Source organism: Anomalospiza imberbis, chromosome 1, assembly GCF_031753505.1.
Source record: "Anomalospiza imberbis isolate Cuckoo-Finch-1a 21T00152 chromosome 1, ASM3175350v1, whole genome shotgun sequence".
In the NCBI taxonomy this organism is placed as follows: Eukaryota; Metazoa; Chordata; class Aves; order Passeriformes; family Viduidae; genus Anomalospiza; species Anomalospiza imberbis.
In genome coordinates, this window is record NC_089681.1 from 113,057,616 (window position 1) to 113,077,675 (window position 20,060).

At 38.6% G+C, this 20,060-nt stretch overlaps 1 protein-coding gene across 2 annotated transcripts in view; it reads right to left on the bottom strand.

The window, feature by feature from the left end:
* Positions 1 to 10,727, bottom strand: part of LRRC3B (leucine rich repeat containing 3B) — a 145,859-nt gene extending 135,132 nt beyond the window's left edge. Inside the window, exon 1 of one of the 2 annotated variants that reach the window (XM_068206629.1) lies at positions 10,621 to 10,727. The gene's annotated coding sequence lies outside the window, so the exon portion shown is untranslated. The remainder of the gene's footprint in view (positions 1 to 10,620) is intronic. The other variant, XM_068206647.1, reaches the window with a different exon arrangement.
* Positions 10,728 to 20,060: the final 9,333 nt, after the last annotated feature.

Consider the following 20,060-nt stretch of genomic DNA (forward strand, 5'->3'; position numbering starts at 1 on the left):
ATATTCAAGTAAATTTATATTTTGCTTATTGGTACGGGAAAAGCATTTGCAGTAGAGGGGTTTTGTAAGCAGACTCACTTGAATTATGAAACCAGTACACATTTTTGATACAAATTTATGACTATTTTTACTATTAATGCTTCAGGGCCACCACCATATGAATGTGTTTATCAACCATTCATTAATGCAGGTCATTACTATAAAATTATGCACTTGTACCCTGTTAAATCATTACTTAGAGTTTCATCAACATTCCCTCACATGTGCTTTAAATCAGGTTGTTGAAAATACTTGTAATAAATTCCTAAACCAGGAGTGGTCATAAAATTGTTCACACACACAGAGCCTATTTTACTGTGTCTGGACCTTTAAATCATCAGGCCATATTTCTTGAACCCTAGAAAAAATACTTTTTAGTTCTAAAGTGTGCCCAATGGATAAGTGTAATTTCAGCCCTAAAATAACCTCATCCATTATGGTTGCAAAGTATATATTATTTCTAACAGGCTGAAAAGGAATCTTAAAATTATTATTTAGAGGCATCTGAATTAAAACATCAGAAGTCTAGTAAGAGACTGAAAGTACCTGTGGTTCACATAAACCCTGGACAACAGCATGGAAAAACTCCTTTGGGACTTTAATAGATAACAGAAACATTAAGAAAGTTTTCCTTGTATGTTTTCAAGCTGTTGCTGAAAGGGTTTCCCAATCAGGAGGAAAAAACACATTTAATTAAAATTCAATCTAAATGTCATGTTTACTTATAGCTATAAAGGTTTTGCACTATTGAGACAAACATAGTCTACTATTATCAAAACCAACTGCTTTATAATTTATAAATGGAAGGTAAGAATAGGTAGATGTACTCAGAACATTGTGTTTCCAATGTATTGCTGTATTTTAAAGCCATAAAAGAATGATCTGGCATTCAAGCTGTCCAAGAAGTAATTTGCAATTCAGTACACTGTATTTTAATCAATAAATAATCATGAACAGAGGAGGTCATGATTTCTCATGTAACCAGCGTTTGCTGAGTTTCATAGAACAGTTCCCTTTCATGGATGCTGAACATAAAAAAAACAACAAAGATAAACTGCCAAGAGCTTTGCAGTGTGAATGTGTTATCTCATTGTTTTGAGGTGAGGTTTTGAATTATGTAGGAAAAAAGAAGAAAAAACAGAAAAAAAAGAGAGAAAGAACCTTTTCATGGTTTTCTGATAAATTGTATTGCAAACTGTTATCATAGAATCACAGAATACCCTGAGCTGGAAGGAACCCACAGGGATCACCAGGTCCAACGCCTAGTGCTGCACAGGACATCCCCAGGAATTGCACCATGTGCACAGGAGTACTGTCCCAATGCTTCTTGAACTCTGTCAGGCTGGTGCTGCGACCACTTCCCTGGGGAGCCTGTTCAGTGCCCAACCACCCTCCTGGTGAAAAACCTTTTCCTCATATCCAACCTAAACCTTCCCTTCTACAACTTCAGGCCATTCCTTCAGGTCCTGTCACTGGTCACCAGAAAGAAGAGATCAGTGCCTGCCCCTCCTCTTCCCCTCACAAGATAGCCGTAGAGCACAACGAGTCCCCCCTTGGTCTCCTCCAGTGAGCAGGGCAAGCCAAATTACCTCAGCTAATCCTCGTGTGTCTTGCCCTCTAGAAGACCCTTCACCTCCTTTTTTGCCCTCCTTTGGACACCCTCGAATAGCTTAATATCTTTCTTATGTTGCGGCGGCCAAAACTACCCCCAGCACTCGAGGTGAGGCCACTTCAGTGCAGAGCAGAGTGGGACAATCCCCTCCTTTGCCTGGCTGGTGATGCTGTGCCCTGTCCCCCAGGACATGGGTGTCCTGCTGCCAGGGCACTGCTGACTCTCATTCAGCTGGCCATCCACGAAGACCCCCCAGTCCCTTTCCTCAGCACTGCTCTCCAGCCTCTCATTCCCCAGTCTGTTTGTACATCCAGGGTTGCCCCATCCCAACTGCAGAATTCTTCACTTTGCTGAACTTCACATGGTTGATGATTGCCCAGCCCTCTAATTTGTCAAGGTCTCTGAGCAGGACCTCTATGCCTTTGAAAGAGTCAACAGCTCCACCCAATTTTGTGTCATCAGCAAATTTACTTAGTATTCCTTCCAGTCCTGCATCCAAATTTATTGTGAAGTTGTTGAATAGCAGTGGGCCTAAGATGGAGCCCTGAAGAACCCCACTATTACTGGGAAAATAAAAGCCATATTTGTTTACTCTTACTACACTATCAGTTTCAGACATTTCCTATACCCAAGTTATTTCCAATCTGGTTATCAGCTCAAGGAATTACTTTTCTTTTGTAAAATAGCGTTATTTAATCACTGCATATATTTGTGCCATATTAGTCTGTGCCTTCAAACAGTCACATGCCAAGAACAAGTTAGTCTTGCCTCACTGGTGCTGCATAGGCATATAGCATAGTGGAAAAGAGAAGAACCACCTGTAGACCAAGGCACAGCCATGAATATAACTTTCAATGAGAAAACACCCTCCCAGAAAGTTGCTTCACTTGTTTCATTCAACCCCAGTCAACTAAAACAGATAGCTCTGCTTCTCCTGGCAGTGTTGTCATGGTAGTCCCAGGCTCCCTGCAGCCCTGAAATCTTTCCAGGAGGATGTGGAAGTGCTTACACAGGTAAGCTGGAATGCAGAGAGGAAGCTGCTGCAGCAGCTTCTGTCAGGCTTGTGCAGAGGTACCCAGTATGGCGATACCAAAGCTCGTTTAAGAAAGGGCGCTGTGCACCACCTATTTCCAAGCCATATCTGAACTGAGCCTTGGCCACCTAGCTCTCACCACCCCACCTGACAGTTCCCTGCAAACTTCAAGACACCTCCATGTCTCCAGCAACCACAGGCTGAAGGGACGGCGCATCACAGAAAGAGTCTTCGCTGAGTTGGCCTCAGTGGCAAGATTTGAGCACGGCCTGCATTTCACCCCTGCTCACGGACAAGAGGTGGGAGGATAGAATGGGACACAGGGCAGATGAGTAGTTACCAACAGTTACTCTTCAGGCCTCCTGCGTGGAAAAGCAGCAAAGCTGCTTGAAGGAGATTCCATCTGCTCCTGGTAGGGAGCACAAACATAAATAACACCGTATGGCCAATGTTATCCAAGGCAGCTGTTAGATCTAAAGGAATCATAATATTAAAGTATTCAGCAGCCTGCACAGAATATTTAAGAAGATCCTAAAGAATTCTAAATTTAGTTTATAAGCTAATGTAAACATGAATAATTTACATGCTAATATAGAAGCAGGGAAAAGCTACTGTAACACTTTGTAAAAAAATCCCTGTTTGGTATCACTAGCAGTAGCATTTTACCAGAATAGGCCCAAATATCTCTATACAGTCAGATTGATGTAAGTAGGTAGCAGAGGGCATTTTCCTCATGCACTTCAGATTCAGCCTTGTCACATGATAACCCGTTTGCCACTTTACTCAAAACAACCTTTATCGACTCTGGATGATGGCTGAGAATTAAAAATCAGCTTTGTTAATTTCCTAGCTCCTGATCTAGAGAAAAAACTACTGTATCATGCAAATATTGTTCCCTTGGAACCACATTTATTTGGCTGCTGATGAGCAAAGAAGAGAAAGTGCTGCTCTTTCGTGGGTTCTTTTATCAAGTAGCACAAATTCTGTGCTACAGTTCTTCCTGCAGCTGTGTCAAGTGATGGGATAACCATTTGCTCCAAACAATATGAATGATGCAATGGTGGGGGACACCAAAACAAAAACAGAAGGGGGAAAAAACCCCAACAAAACAGCAGTTCTCCATTTTAAAAGGAACACACGGTCATATTTGTGGGTACAAAAATATCTTGACACCAAGATTGCTTCTAGGAGATTTCTGCATTTTACACAGGTCTGATAAACACTGCTTCATGTTTTCCCATCCAGAGCAACATTACATGTCAGTTTCTAAACATCACTTTGAAAGACTTCATAATATAAGCTTTGATTTGGCAGAGCTGTTCAGCATGCAGGAGACCATAAGTGTATGCATAGGTGTGGGTTCATTATTGAAGATGAAAAGGACATACAAAGAAGTGCTTTGCTGAACTGCAGCTGTAGTGAATTCTTTTCAGAAACTGCTGCCTAACAAGAACACTAAGTGGGTCATCTGTTTCTCTCCATCTTCTCCCCTCCACTTCCTCAGGCTGTATCACCTTTGATTAGAACAGAGTGACTAATGTTTCTTTGATAAATTTAAACTTTTGCTTTACATGACTAATTTGTATATAGCTTCTGTAGTAGTTCTAAAAGACACACGTTATTTTTCAGCCCTGCCCAGGAAAAGAGAAGACTAAAAGATCTGACTTTCCTGACTTGTACCAATCTATTCTTTCACTGCAACTACCAGAAAGTGTTGTTCAAACAATCATTCATGCCTCTGATCTTTTAAAACTTCTTTGCTCTAACTGCGGTTTTACATACAACATGAGTGATTTCCAATTAACTCAAAGGATTTTTTTCTTCCTAAGTGTGTGACTGAATCCCATGGGAAAGATGAACCTTCATAGCTTTTGAACTGTAACTGTTAAGTACTATCGTTTGTTGTGCCTATCCCAGCAACCAAAGATGACAATAAAATAAGGTATGCTGCTAAGTGTGTCCAAATGTTTTGTCATGCTTGACATGCCATTACATGGTTTAAGGAACACACAGAATCTACAAATGATGCAGTATAGATCTGCTAACTTCCCAGGAGAAGAGCTGGGAACATACCATTGAGGCAGTTATAGACTCAGAATTCCACATTTTCTACTGACATTCATTTCCATTATGTGGTATATAATTTTTTGTTTTATGTCAATTTAAAAGCAAACAAAACCCCCCCCCCCGAAAAAAAAAAAAAACCAAACCAAACTAATCTCCTCATTATGACCACAAAATATCACCACTCAAAAAACCCAAAAAAACCTCCAGAAAAACAAACAAATTTAAGGTCAAGAGGGATTTCATCACTTTCCTGATAGACATTTTGTATTAAATTTTACCCCAGACCTCCTGCACTCCAGTATAGAACTAATGACAGATACAAATAGAAATGTGTATTTGTACTTTGTTTTGAAGTATTTCCAGTTTGTGATGCAAAATTCCATTATTGCCTCCCCTCATTGTTCCTCTCCTCAGTGTGTGATTTTCATTCTTCTCTGTAATGGCCAAGGACAGCAGTGTAGTTTATTTTGTTCTTCTTCATTCCCTTCATTGAATATACCAGTTGAATTGCAGTAATTCACCATGTGAAATGTTTATTTTTAGTGCTGACCCCTTTAGGGCAAGAACATTTGCTCAGACACAAACAAGAAAACGCAGATGATGATACACTCTAGACCTGTAATGAAAGTACCTGTTTATACACTGACACATCACAATTTAAAGGTGCATTAAGATTAATTTGTCACCCAGGGTCACTCACTACAACAACAGAGCTAGAGAAAAGCAAGGACCAAATCTTGTCTGTGAACCCACAGAGGAAATATTCCAATAATATTAAACATTAAATCTTCAGCATCTTCTAAAAAAGTCATTGAGTTCCCCAGTTTAGATCTCTGGGAGCTTTTGAGATTGAGTCAGTGCTAATAGAAGGAACAGACATCTCATTGTCTACAGACACCATTTTTGGCAAAGGTACATATATTTGGAAAGAAACCAGCAACTAGTCAGACATTGCAATTTAGACATAGCCTCTGAATGAATGCTTGAATGAGAAGACTTAGAATTAACTTCTGGAAGAGACAGCTAAGTTGCCATTACCATTAGTTACCCAGATTGCTTTCTGAAATTCTCTGACCTGCTGAAGCAGCTCAGTTATGCCTGGAAGTAAAATAGCCCAGTCGTCCCCCAAACCACCTGTCATTCAGCTCCCAGGTTCATCAGCACAAGCAAGGAAAATTTGCACTTTATCGAGGCAAATCTCAGCTTGGCAGAGATGTGGATGCAGGAGCAGCATCTCACAGCTCCTATAAGCTCTGCTTAGTGTTTATTGCTCAACTGTTTATGCAGTTATAACACACAAGGGCTTGGTAAAGTACTTACAGCCACTTGAATATCTTTATAAGTTAAGTAATCAGATGTCATCAGAATGCAAACAAAGGAAATCATGGAAGCTTTCACTGAGGGATTTTGTCTTACCTTTCCCTTGCTCTCAAACATTAAACATCTCTAAAAATACTTCACAAACTCTCTTGTTGCACTAAGCTTCTTCCTTCTGATGATACCATCAGAAAGATTAAATCCCAAAAGTAACTGTCCAATTTTATCTCCTTCAAATTATTAAAGTTGAGATCTATTTCTGGCTTCAGCTTTTTAAGTGAAAAGAGACTTTCAGGAAGCTTTCTCTGTGAGCTTCTCCATCTGAAATATTCAATAAGATACTGTTATTTTTATTTCTCTTGGTCTCTTTTTTCAGCTACAACAATGGCTTAGCTGGAGCTAAATGACTTTCCCACGAATTATTCCACATTCAGAAGCTGGCTTCCCTTGGCAAAGGCTGTCACGTGCCCTTGGTTTCCCAGACACAGCCTCCCTTTTCACTCTTCTAATCCCAGGTCTGCCTGTTTTACCAGACAAACATGTGCAAGCAAAATATCCATAAGTACCACCTGGTGGATCTCAAAGTCCCATCTGGGATGGGATATTTCACAAAGAAAATAAAAATTACAAGAAAATGTCACAAAAGAGGAGTTTAATTTCTGGTACCCTGGTATGATACCTGTTCTCAGCTTGACCCAGGGGAAACAAGATGGCTGTTGATTGTATTAAAGATTTTTAATTTTTATTTTAAAGAGGTTTCAATAAAACCTCCAGGAAGCATAAAATCATTTAATTTTTGACATTTAACTAGATCTTCCTGTCTGGTGGCAATGCCTCTAAATGTGTGGTGTAAAAATTAATTCAGATACCTTAAGTCTCATTTTCTTCTCTTGCTTAGCCCCCTAAGGTGAGCTGTTGGGGTGCCCTGCACTGCCAAGTCACAGCAGTTGGCAACCTGCACTTTGAGCAGCTGGGCTCCAGACCACCAACCCATGGGCTCTGGTGAACTCCCCCTTTCATAGTCACCAAAACTGCAAATAAAATCACATGCTCCCTTGAGCCATTACAACAATGGGCCCAGGGATCTTCAGTGAACAACAGCCCAGAGGCAGCAACATTTCAAACCACTCCACACCATGAATGCGAGTCAGAGTCTGCAGAGGGTGGTCATTAAAAGCCAACTCATTCTGGAACATTTTCCCTACTTTTGTCAAAATATGGGGTTTGCATTAGGAGAATCTACACAGAAAAACTTGTAGACTTCTTGACTTCCACCCTCCCAAAAACACCATCTATCCAGTGTGATTTCCCAGGACCATTTTCTGCAGGAAACATCCTCTGATGAAGCATCATGTTCCTCTCCTATTGTTCTTGGCTAAACAACTTGAAGTACAGAGGGAAAAATTAGATTAATAAAAAGAAAGAAGGTCAAACCTTTCATCAAGTTCAAAAGTTCTGTTTTGCAGTTGAGTGAAGTAATGTCTCATTCCCATTTAAATTCATTCCTCCAGCACTAAAGCTTACTAAATAATTATACTAAAGCCAATCCTGATTAAATCTTTTGTACTTTTAGAATCAGAACATCAATTAAATTAAACAATGATTGCAAAATACTGAATCTTCTCCATATTCTTCCTACAAGAAAAAAAGTCTGCTTAATGATCTCAATTTCAAAAACATATTCAGCCAGTTAGTTCTCACTGAAAACCAAAATCCTTCTCCCACATATGCTCCTGTGACTTTTGCTGGTTTTGTCCTTACTGTAAAATAGATAGATCTTTAAAAAACCCAAACCAATCAAAAAAAAAAAAAAAAAAAAAAATCAGAAGTATAATTTTCATTGATGGAATCAAACCCTTCATGAAAGATCAAGGAATTCAGACTCAGTGTTCCTAAAGAAGTTTTAGTAAAGAATAGCAATTATTCTCTTCAGCATGGATTTCTCAGTAGACATTACAATGTAAAAGTCACATAAGAAGGACAAAAATGGTATGTCTTGGTATGTTTTCTTTTGTTTTTTTTTTTTTTTTTTTTTACTCAAAGCAAATAAAACACTCATTTCAAGACATAACTGCAAATTTATTCAAAGCAGTTGCTACACTTTTCCACCTAAGGTTTCTGTGTTTGTTTTGTTTTGTTTTAACCAGTGAAGAAATGAAAATGGGTGAGTTCTTATTCAAAGCTAACATTTCTCTTGCCTCTGGTACCCACATGCAATTTCATGTGAGTCTTCAGGTTAGACTGGTATAGTTTAAGTTTTAGTTGCTCATTAATGTGCAAGTGGTAGCTTCAGCACTTAGATTCTCTGCAGAGCTATTCAAGTGAGGAAGAGCAGACATTTCTTTATTTTCTTTCTCAGAAGCACCTCATTTATATAGTAAGTAGGGTATGCCCAAAGAGGATGTCCCCAATTACAAACCATTATACTCCAATAAATCCACACTTAGAAAATTACCCAAGTCTACCAATATACAAATTCTGCCTGGTGTAATTTATAGCAGCTGTTTCAAAGGTACAGTTGCATAAGAGGGGACAGTAGCACAGGTCTTCTAGCTAAATGCACTTAGTTCATCACTCATTACAGCACCAAACATTTAATACACTGAGGGATGGGGTTTTTCTTCATTGTTACCAGCCATCATTACAACAGCAGGCGTCTTGAATTACTTGCTGCAAGTACACATAAGTGCCAAAGCCATTAATCTGAAGACAGGTTTCTCCAGAGCCAACACTTACTTCTGGTGGGTATTTATTTGGCTGTAGACCTACTTCAGATTTAGCTTTGCTCATTAGGATGTTTGGAACTGGCCTTTAAGACATGTCTTCTTAACACAAGGAGTTATGTGAAGAGAAGCTGCTGTGTTTTGCCATTATTGGACTGTGAATAAAGAATAAAGTGGAGTAGAAGAAAGAATAAGTTGGTCTGCATTCAATTACGTGACTTTCTGAGATGCTCTTTATTAGTAATTCAGGAGAAGCTTTTGTGCTCCTAAATCCTTTGCTGAGAATCAAATGCATATCACCAAGGAACTCTACAGAGTTACCATAGCTTACCTTCCTCTAGTAGCAGAGAAGTAGTTTATGAGGCCAGAAAGGTGGTGTTTTAAAGATATGCAGCACTTGGAATTTACAGTGCAATTAGCATGTAATCATAGGTCTAGTGATATATCAGTATGATACAAGGTTTTCAATAACTTGCCTCAGCTGCCATTGTAACAGGGCATCTGAGACAGGGTTCAAATTATCCATTAGATCTGAGCATTTTTTGCTGGTAACAACAAACCTGTCCTTTTTTAAACCCCTCTGTTTGACTTTCAGCCCATCTACACTCTGCAGCTAAGAGAATCTTATTCCTAGAGCTAGTCACAAAGAGTTACCACTACCACCACTGCTGCACATGCAACTTTAGATGGTAATCATAGCCTTGGAGACAAGAAACTAAATTATGGGTACACTGCTACTCAGGGATTACACTCCACACTCTTAAAGCAGAAAAATATTTTAAATTCCAGTCATTGCACACTAAAATTTGAAAACATTAGAAGCCTCCACATGCTTTTCAGGGATCAGGTGAAAATAAATTGAATATCAGGTCCCATAAGTTCTTTTGAGCAATCAGAGATGAAAATTATGCATTTGCTCTGCAGCATTCCAGTGTATTTTGATGCAACATAAATTAATTGTCTCTGCTAATTTACTCCAGTTACTTCACAGTCTTGTTAATTAGGCAGCTCTGTGCAGCATTATTGTGTTCCAGTTCCTTCAGAATTACAACTTACTTTGCTGTTGTTTTTTAACTCATTGAGCAGATAGATATATACATGTCAAGAAATAAATCTAGACATGCTTGTGGGAGCTAATCCATCAATATCTTATTTAAAGAAAAGATTTGCTTCTTGCTCATCCCCCAGCATGATTCCATCAATAGCCCAGAAGGGACTGCCTATCCAACAGACCTCTCCCATACTAAATCCAAAACACAGCATTTTACCAGCTGCTTTAGGAAAAAGTCAGCTCTATCCTAGCCAAAACCAGGACAATACGTAAGCTAGCTCACCAGTGACAGTACCTAAGCTAGCTCAACTTTATGTGCTGCTCAGTTGAACAAGTGCTTTAGCTGTGTCTTTAGTACAAGCACTGCTGCATTTGTGGCTTGAGTTAACCTGCTCCACTTTCACAGGATCTGTACAAGTTAATAAAACAAACACTTTCAAGTCATATTTCTGCCATATGCAGAAAATATGAAAACTATTCTAAAGTTTTATTCCAAAACATAGCAGGAAATAAAAAGGTTGCTCAGAAATCTTATCCCCCATCTAGAACAAAGAGAAATAAAGACACAGAGTTATTCAGTCCAGCCTTGAGTAGGCAATGCCAGCCAGTCCTCAATAAAAACTTTAAAGCTGGAAAATGTTTCTTCCTCTCCCTTTTAACTGAGGAAATTGGAGAGGAAAACAGGCTTTGATGTGTCCCTATTAGTTTTTATCTACATAAAAACTCAAAAGCTCTCCTCAGCTCCAAAGGGCAATAAGAAAGAAAGCAGCTTCCCTACCTGGCTCAGAAGCATTATCCAAAGAGCAGGGCAGCACCCTACAGAGGAGATAGCTCACCCGGGAAAGCTGCTTTCCTCCAAGCAGCTGAGCTAAATGGGGGCATGCAAGCCCTAATTAAGGAGGTTGGGCTAACTTCTGCTTTACATGGAGCAGCAAGTGTATTAGCATATAAACTTTGGAATGGGTAAAACGAAGCTGTCACCAAAAAAATGGATGTATGTCATATACAAAGGAGAAGAATTTGAGTCAAGAGCTGGATTAAAGGGTGATAACTGAAAATGAAACATCCTCTGCCAACTGAAGCTCAGTTACTCACACATATTTCTTCTTGCTATTTATGTGCAAACTTATCTTGCTCTGGCAAATCTGTGCAGACTAGACAAGACCTATAGAAACCCAAGGGAAGAAAAATTCATATTTTTTTGGGATGGGGGGGATGCTGTCACAGTGAATTATATGTCCTGGTGTAAGGAGTTTGCAAAATAAGCTGTGGAGGAGACAGTGTCTTGCACATGCAAAGCTGGAAGGGCAGAGATTCCTTACAGAAAGGATCCACCCAGGGAGAGCAAGTGGTGCTATGATAAAGAAAAGAATAGGTGGGGCAAACCCAAGGGTTTGGCAGCTTTCTGCAGAAATACCAATTTTCTCACTCTGTAGAGAGATGCAAAAGAAGTACCTGTGCAAATATTTGCTGCTCAAGACCTCCGTCAACCTCCCTTTTGTGCACAGGCAGAAAAATGCATGGGAAGCTGTAATATATTTAAGTACTGATTCTATGTATTTTTGTGGGTTTTAGACATATATGTGTTGGGGTTTTTATCATGGAAAGGTGCTGTAGTTTATGTTCACACAAAGTCTGTAGATAACTCTGCTGCATTATGCCACTTCTGCATGTCATCAATAATGATAATTACCAGAGTTTGTCAAGTTTACAAGATACAAAACCACAAGTGTTGGACCGCTCTACTCCTCAGTGCTGGCACACTTCGTTTTCAGATGGAAGCATACAGGGATATTATGTACAAAAAGGAAGGTAACTATAGAAGGATCATCCTTACAGTAGCAAAGAACTGTAAATAGAAATCAAATCTAACTACCCTAAATTAATATATGCCTTACCATACACCATGCCATACAGCTGTAGACCTTCTAAGTGAAGTTTTTCCTTGGTTAGAACTATCTTATAAGCCCAAAATTTTATCAAATATTTATTTGTGTGTTACTCTGTAATGCACTTGTGGTAAATTTGCTGCATAGTTAGCAGGGAAAATTCCTTCATTGTACAGTTGTTTTAGAGTTGGTGTTGCAAATAATATATAACATAAAATAACATCTACTATTTCTCCAAAAGTATTCTTATAAATATTTCTGCCAGATAGGTTGCAGGAACTGAAACCTCAGCACAAACAGGTTTTACACCTCCCTCCCTTATGTGGCCTGATAAAAAAACTTGGTAGAACCAAATCCTACTTCAAAGTTATAGAGCCATAATAATAGTGTAATAATACATTGGTGCAAAAAAACTGCTACATGCCAAACATATAGCAAAACATATATGTCACACAGAAATGTCTGCTACAGCAAACATAACCCTACTTGAAGAGATTTTAATAAATACCCAAATAACAAAACCGGAACTAGCTTTTATTGTTTTTTATGCTGAACATGTTTTAATGCTTTAGAATAACTGATGAGATATTGCTAAAGAAAAAAAAAACAACCAGACATTTTATTCTCCCTGTGTTGAGAGAGATCTGATATTTATTTCAACAGAATGATTAATTAACAATTCTCTTTATCGGGACAGGACTCCTGGGGACAGCACCACTGGCCTTTCATGCTGTCTTTGTCTGTGTGGGTCTTCAGCTCCACTTGAAGTCAGCAAGGGTCTCTCAGTAAGCTTATCTGTGCACAGAGTCTCCATCTGGGAGTCAGTACCTCCCAGAGAAAAAGATAAATAAGTGAAGTCTCCATCCAGATCAGAGGTCAGGGTCGTAATGCAAGTAGAATGCGTTGACTCAGTATTTTCATTAAGGTTCCAACCCAGAGCCTTGTTCAGAGTACTTTCAGGGCACAATCTCTAGGTCAGGTGTCTGTGCTGGTGGCTCTGTCAACAGATCACTGGCAGTGCAAAGCAGTTATCATTGGAGTGCACCTCTTCAAAACCATATCAGAACATGGAGAAGAGTCAGGGGAAGACTAGAGGAAGCAAAAGGAATAAGGAGCTAGCAAATGTCAAGGAAAGCAACTGCAAAATAAAGAAATGTACCCCATGTAAATTTCTCACTTTAGCATCAGAAATTATGGCAGTTCCACGTGTTATGATCTCCAGCTCTATGGCAACCTTAGTAAAGTCATTGTATTGATATGTGAACATGTCATTTTATAATTACCCTAATTTTATTTTAGAAAGTAAAGGTCCTCATTATGCGCTAATCAGACTTCTAATCCCTCAACACTCCCTTCTCTTCCCCCCTTAGGGAAGCCACAGAGACTTATCAAATATGCCACCTTCTTTTAATATGCTCATAAGAAGTCATCAGATAAGAGACATTCTGGCATCATAAAAATGATTAAGCTATTTATAGTAAATATATCCACAAATGAAGATACTATTAATTTGATAAGAACTATATTAAAAGATCTACTTTTGAATAACAAAGCCTCTTTCTCAATCATTTTAAAATCTAGGCATTATGCACTCACTATAAAAGTCATGCTCACACTACTTCCATGCAAGGAAGTAATATTAAACAGAAAGAAAACTTTTGTTCCTGAGGAACATAACAGATATTATGGGTCTAATTAAAGGAGTCTTTTCCACAGCATTGAAGCGAGTGTATGGCCTCAGATGTACAATCCAGGTTTTGGCCATCAGCTCAGGAGCCTGGTAAGTTGGGAGGTTTATCATGCCTTATTAGCCACAAACAGCTTGAAAAAAATATAAAAATATTTGTCACATCAGCCCTGGCCCCCCATGCATGTAAACTATAGTCTGTAGCCAGAAATAGATTCTTGTGGTGAGGCACACAAAACCTGTATTGAGGCAAAAGTTAGCTGGTAATATCTGGCTCATCTACCTAAGATTCAGGAAAACTTTTGAATATACATATACAAGCCCAGATCTCCCGCAAGTTGCCTGTTATCATAATGCTGAGTAAAGGATATGTCAGAAGGCTGTCATCGAAAGGGATAGCCTTAAAAAAAACCCCCGAAAGTATGTTTCCTTTCTGACAAAATATGGCTTTCTTTTTTTCTTTTTTTCCCCCTTCATATTCAGGTAATTTTAATAAAAATCTCTTCAGATCTTTGTAGCAATAGGTCTCCAAATTATTGAGTAAAATGTAAGACCTTTTTTGATTCTTTTTGAATTTGCGGCTTTTTAATTTCATTGGATAACAATTACTTTTTCCTCCACTCTCTGGATAGTGAGCAGAAATGGAAACGTGCCCTTTATTGTTTGTTGATTGTGTCCTAGGGCTATTGTTTTTTCTTGCTTTTATCTTTTCCTCTTTTCTTTCTCTTAACCTATGAACATTTCCCATGTGGCAAAGGCTGTTTGCTTTTCTGAATGTCTTTTATTTTAGAGAAACCCTTCCTGAGACACAGCAGTAGAATTGTACCTGCTGTTCGAGGTGATGCTGTCAGTGACATGTTCAATTTATATTATGGCTTTCTCATATTTTCAGTATGGTTTCTCATCTTATTCTTCTCTATCATCCTACTATTTTAGCTTCCTTATGTCTATTTATTCATTTTCTTGCTTATACTGCCACTGAAAAATATTGAGCTGGGATGCTTTTTCTGATAACCGCTCAGTGTTGCACCAGGGTCTTTCTGTGAGGGTTTATAGTTAGTTTGGTGATCGTTATGGATTTTCCCATTATCCTTCCTAAAGTGTGTACCTCAAATAGATGACGATTATTTTCTACATGAACAAAGGTCATATTTCTAGCTTGCAGAAGACACTACATCTTAAACTTGCCATAAATCAAACACAAAGTATAATTCATACTATATTTCTGAACAGTGTAATTTCTGGAGTGCATAGGTTTGGAGAGGGGAGGTAAGAAAAAGCATTTCTTATCTCTATTTACGCAATTATGGAATTTTCCATCAAGGGTTTTGGAGTGCTCCAGCACTCCAAAAACTGACTCTTATTTAACAGGCAAACAACAACCAGAGGAATCACTTCCCCAACTTAACTCATTTTTGCTGTATAAAACGTTCATAATACCTTAATTTACACATTTCCTAACTCGTCAGCAAGTCTCTTTCTCCATATATATGCAAACAAAATCATCCACAAAACACTCTCAGCCCCACAAAGTGGAGCACATTTCTCATGCGAACTGCTGTTCACAGCAGCAACCCTTTAAAATTGATTTTCCGTGACTTTCTGTTGCTGTCTTCTAAGACCACACAAATTTTGTCTTTTTTGTGTGGAATGATAGATAATGCCTAGACTGAAACAACACAAATTTTTTCAGGGCAAAAGAGTAATCTTGACCTTCTCCATAAACCTTATTCAAGATGGCAAAGCCTCAGTATTATGCAGTCCTGTTAAGACAACCTGCAGTGGTTTGGTTTAATTTCATCAACTGATGGTCCAAGGATTAATTTTCAAAGAGGATTTTGTAGTGCTCAGTAAGTACATACTCTAGCAGTGGTTCTTGTTCTCTCCATCTTCCATTAAGAATGCATCTGTTTGTATGAATTAATCTGAAAAATGGTTCGAAGTGATTCAAAATAGTCACATTGGTCCAAAGATAGTTAATTCAATGTGCCTTTAGTGCTGAGTGACAAAAATAAGTGACCAGCTGAGAGGCAGGTCCCTTTCAGCTCATGCTGGCCATGCTGAAATGGAGTGCACGGAGCATCTTAACCAGTCAGAGATTGGAAAAAGAGGAGGGTTTAGCTCTGGCAGAAAGCAGTGAATCATGCATAATACTTGAGCTTTTCTGGTTTATTATAGAAAGTGTCAGGCAATATTATATGAGTGAAGAAAGCAAAGGGTAAGAGCAATAATTACCATGAAATTCATCCCGAAGTGTCAGACAAAGTAATAAGTGGGATTCTTTATATTAGGAGAACAGGTAAAATTGGCAACATGAGCAAAGACTTTATGAGAGTTCTAAGATCCAAGTGAAAATATATTAGACAAATGTAAAACTTTAGTGTTTCAACATAGAAAGGTTGCTATGAACACTGGATTTTACTGCACCACTTTCAGCCAAGAGACATATTGAGGCTTGGAGCAGGGCTGTTTGGAAATTAAATCCAATTCATACATACTTGGGTAGGCAGTACCATGAAACAAAGCATAGCAGGGACATTTATGCATTAAAAGAAAAGAACAAAACTAAATCATATCTTGTACCTTTAGAGGCTAAATCATGTAAATTATCCAACCTCTGAAGTAGGTATTCAAAGGCAAAATAGTCCCATCTCTCTTCAGCCTGCTCTGTAGCATTAGCAAGGGGGATGCAACACTGCAAAACAAGTGACTGTACTATGGGTTTCCAAAGTTTCTCCTCAGAATTGTCCTAGAGCTTCCACGAAGACCACAGCAACAACCAGTTTGCACCCTGACATACCTGGCCCCAAGCACTGTTTTGGGTGCCCACTCAAAACATCCTGTGGTTTAGAACAACTGTTTCCCTCCACGACTCAGGACGTACATCCCCTGGAAAACCCTTCTCCAGATTCTCACAAATACAGAAAGGTGGGCTAGCATCTGATGGGAAAGGAGAGCTTTCAGAGGTGAGACCATGAAAACAGTGGCTCTCACTTGCAGAATGGCAAGAAGCATTTCCCATTCCTTGGGATGGGAGAGGGATTTGACACTCACAGTTTTGAGATTTGTATTTTCAAACATCCATTGCCGTGATTGCTGTGGCTGTCTCTGGAAAGTCAGTAGTTACAGATGATGGACACAACCACTTCCAGGATTAAATAGATGACATGCTTTAACAGGTGTCAGAAGACATCCTTTTGATGTGATGAAGGCGTTATCACTTCAGAAAGTACTTTTCACAATATCACATACTCAAGGTTAATGCCAAAATCTGAGGTGTGGAAATCATGAAACAAATGGAAAAATGGCCCAGAAAATTCAAAAGAGTTATGTGAAGTACATGGAAAGGACTGGAAAAAGCAGCTGCATCTTGCATGAATGATAGAAACACTGAAAGACTGGTTAACAAAAGAAACCAGATGCAACAGAGAGATGTTGAAAGGCTTTGATCATTCAAAGGCTTAAACCTGACAGTACATAATGCTGATGGACAGATATGAAATGAGGATGATAAAAAGAATGAGATGCTAAGCAACAGCATTCAGCTTCATGAAGAATGAAAAGTGAAAAGGGACAAAAGGGTCAAAGAATCAAGCAAAAATAATCCTGTCTGGTATAAACACCTGATTGAAATGGGCTCTGTAGAGGAAAAGACAGCATGGAGAAAAAAGATCCTAACCCAAAACCCTCAGCATTTGCATCATACATCATCAGGAAATTGCAGCGAACAATCCAGTGGGAGCAAAACTGCTCCTGAAGGTGCAGCCAGATCGTGGCAAAGCAAAGAAATTGCTTCTCATGTTCCCTGCCTAAAGAACACTGAAACTTTTATTACTCTTTTCACCACACACCAAAGAAGCAGCCTTGGAAACCACCCCTGGAGATGCAATATTGTTACTGCCTTGCATTTGCTTTCACATTATTTCTATAACTGTAAAATTTGTCACACTGGAAAGTCAGAGATATTGTCAGATTCATAGGAGGAGGAATTTGTTGAAAATAAGGATTTTCTGAAGGACAGGCATGTGGGGTTTGGGGGTTTTCTACAATTCAGTGGGTTTTTTCTTCCTAAAGATTTGTAAAAAAAAATCAAAACAGAAATTTCAGTTTTCAAGTTGTTTTGCAAGAAATAATTCTTCCTCCATGGCCAAGTGACTCCAATGGTCACATCCTTGGAGCATTGCAATATCTTCTACTGCTAGTTTAAAATTTGCTATTTTACCAGTATTTCTGACAGTAGACTCATTACTTTGAATATTCATGAATGGGAAAAAAACCACAAAGGAGTGAAAACAAATGCAAAAATATTCCATTTTTAAAATGCAACCAGAATTTCAGAAACTGGAATGCATCCATGAGCTACATTTAACAAGGAAGGCCAACATCTTGCAGAGGCAACACATGTTAATGGTATAAAACTGTTACCTTGTGTCATACATCATATCTGATGACAGTTTGATGAAAAATCACTTTCCCTGAATTGCATAAAAATCAAAGAGGAAAACCATCTGTATTGCAGCTTGTAATATATGATTTTCTATATAATTACAGAGTAAGTCTGTCTCTGATTTTGGACATTAAACTGGTTCAGAATCAGACAAATAATTGTTTCATCACTCTAAAGTTAATTGACAAGATCTCCTTCTGCCAAATAATCAAAATGCATTTTCCTGTTGAGAGGAGCAAGCATCGCTGCTCCCATTGTGGTTTGATAGATTAAGACTATTTTAACAAAGTTCAAAACAAAGTTCAAAAGAATTAGTCTGTCTTTAATTTTGAAGTGTGAACATAACAATCAGAGACCTGAAGCTTAATTACTGGCCTGCTTGCTCAGAAGCTGAGCTACAACTCTCTGAAGGCTGCTCTCAGCCACAGAGCTGGGCTATCCCTGCCAGGGGGGTTCTCCTGCTCCAAAGTTCAACACCCTGTGCTTAATTTAGCCTTTGTCTCATCAAATTTGTGCAGGGAGCAGTTGCAGACAAGAAGCCTTCCTTAATGGCTGCTCTAAAATTTCATGATTTCAAGAAGTCAAATTTTATTTAACTCTTTTAACTCTAATCTGTACTTCACCACAGAAATTGTAGATTTTAAGAGGTCACTTGCTATGGTCACAACCCAAGCCTTCCCTTTCAGGTGTGAAACTCAAACCTTTTTACTGCTAAAAGCAAACTCACTGGAGCCAGAAGTACTTTGACAAACATTTTTATTGCTGTTGTTTTGTTCAGAATTTTTAATTTCAATAAGTTTAAATTAAAAAAAAAGCAGATTGAGAAAAAATTGCTGCCGTTTGGTAACAATAGAAGGTTACTCATTTTTGTAGATAAGAAAAAGACAGACTACTGTCTGAGAAAAATGTGCTCCATAGCAGAAATAATAATATTGAATAGACCATTATGAAGCCATTTTGAGGGGGGGAGAAGTGAGGAAAAGGGAGAGGATTCACACATATTTTGCTATTTTGAAATTTACTTAGCAGCATTTGGCAAATATTTATCCCTACATAAAAACTCTGATATTCTGCTTGTTAATTTCCCTAGTTATTTTCTGGAAAAGAAAAACCCCTGAGCTGAAATATTAATATCACTTAAATCCAGCCAACAAGAGCAATGTGTAAGCAACATTTTCCCATCCATGCACAGAGACACACACACCACAAAGAAGGCATGGATTCCTTCCTATAAATGAATGCTCCAATAAACAGCCCTTTTGGGATGCTAACAGGGATCTCTGTCTAACCAGAGGCTGTAAGAGGCTCACAATGAACCATAGCTTTGGAAAAATATCTGAGACTACTCTTAATTTATATATAATTTCATAAAAATTGATTTGTTTTTGCATGTTGACTGATTTCAATCCTTCTGATTACCTTCCCAAGGGCTCAGTTTATTTTCAGGTTATTAACCATACTGTACTACAAGGGCTGAGGGTAGAAAATCCCCTTTGTAACCTGGCAAGGGAACAATGTGTTTATAGGAAAACTAAATGAGGCTGATAGACTTGTTAAAAGACCAAAAGAATTTTTGGGCAGAGTGCCTCAAAAGTAAATTGTTATGGCTGTACCAGCTCTTGGAAACATCAGCTATTCCTGGCAATGCTGTTACAAACTTCCTAAAACCACCAGAATGCCTGTTAACTTTGGCTTCCAAATGGGTAAATTTCCCTCCCCAATATTTGCATGAGCAGCTCTCAGGCCAGCTTGCACAGTTAAGCAGAAAACCCTCTGCTCACTCTACAGACAAAATGGATTATAGTACCAATCACTGCCAATGTATTTTAACTTGTTAAAATCGCTGCTCCCATAGACAGGGGAGATTCTCTTGCATCAGGTTTTCAAGATCGAGCTTTATAACTAGGAAAAATATATTTAAGGATAAACTAATATCTAGATTTGTTATGATGAAACACACACTCAAAAGAGAGACTAACAAATGTACTTCCAAGTTTTTTGAGAGAGTGGAATTTCCCTGTGGGCTCCAGCTCCTCAGCTGTCTTCTGAGTTCAGTTGTCCCTGTAGAAAATGGGCTCAACAGCTCCTCCTTTTAACTTCCAGCTTCCGCTTCTCTTTTTTCCATTTCAGTTTATCTTCCTGTCCTTCCCTGCCATTTGGCACTTAGGAAACAGAGGCTTTGCAGAAGGCTTCTT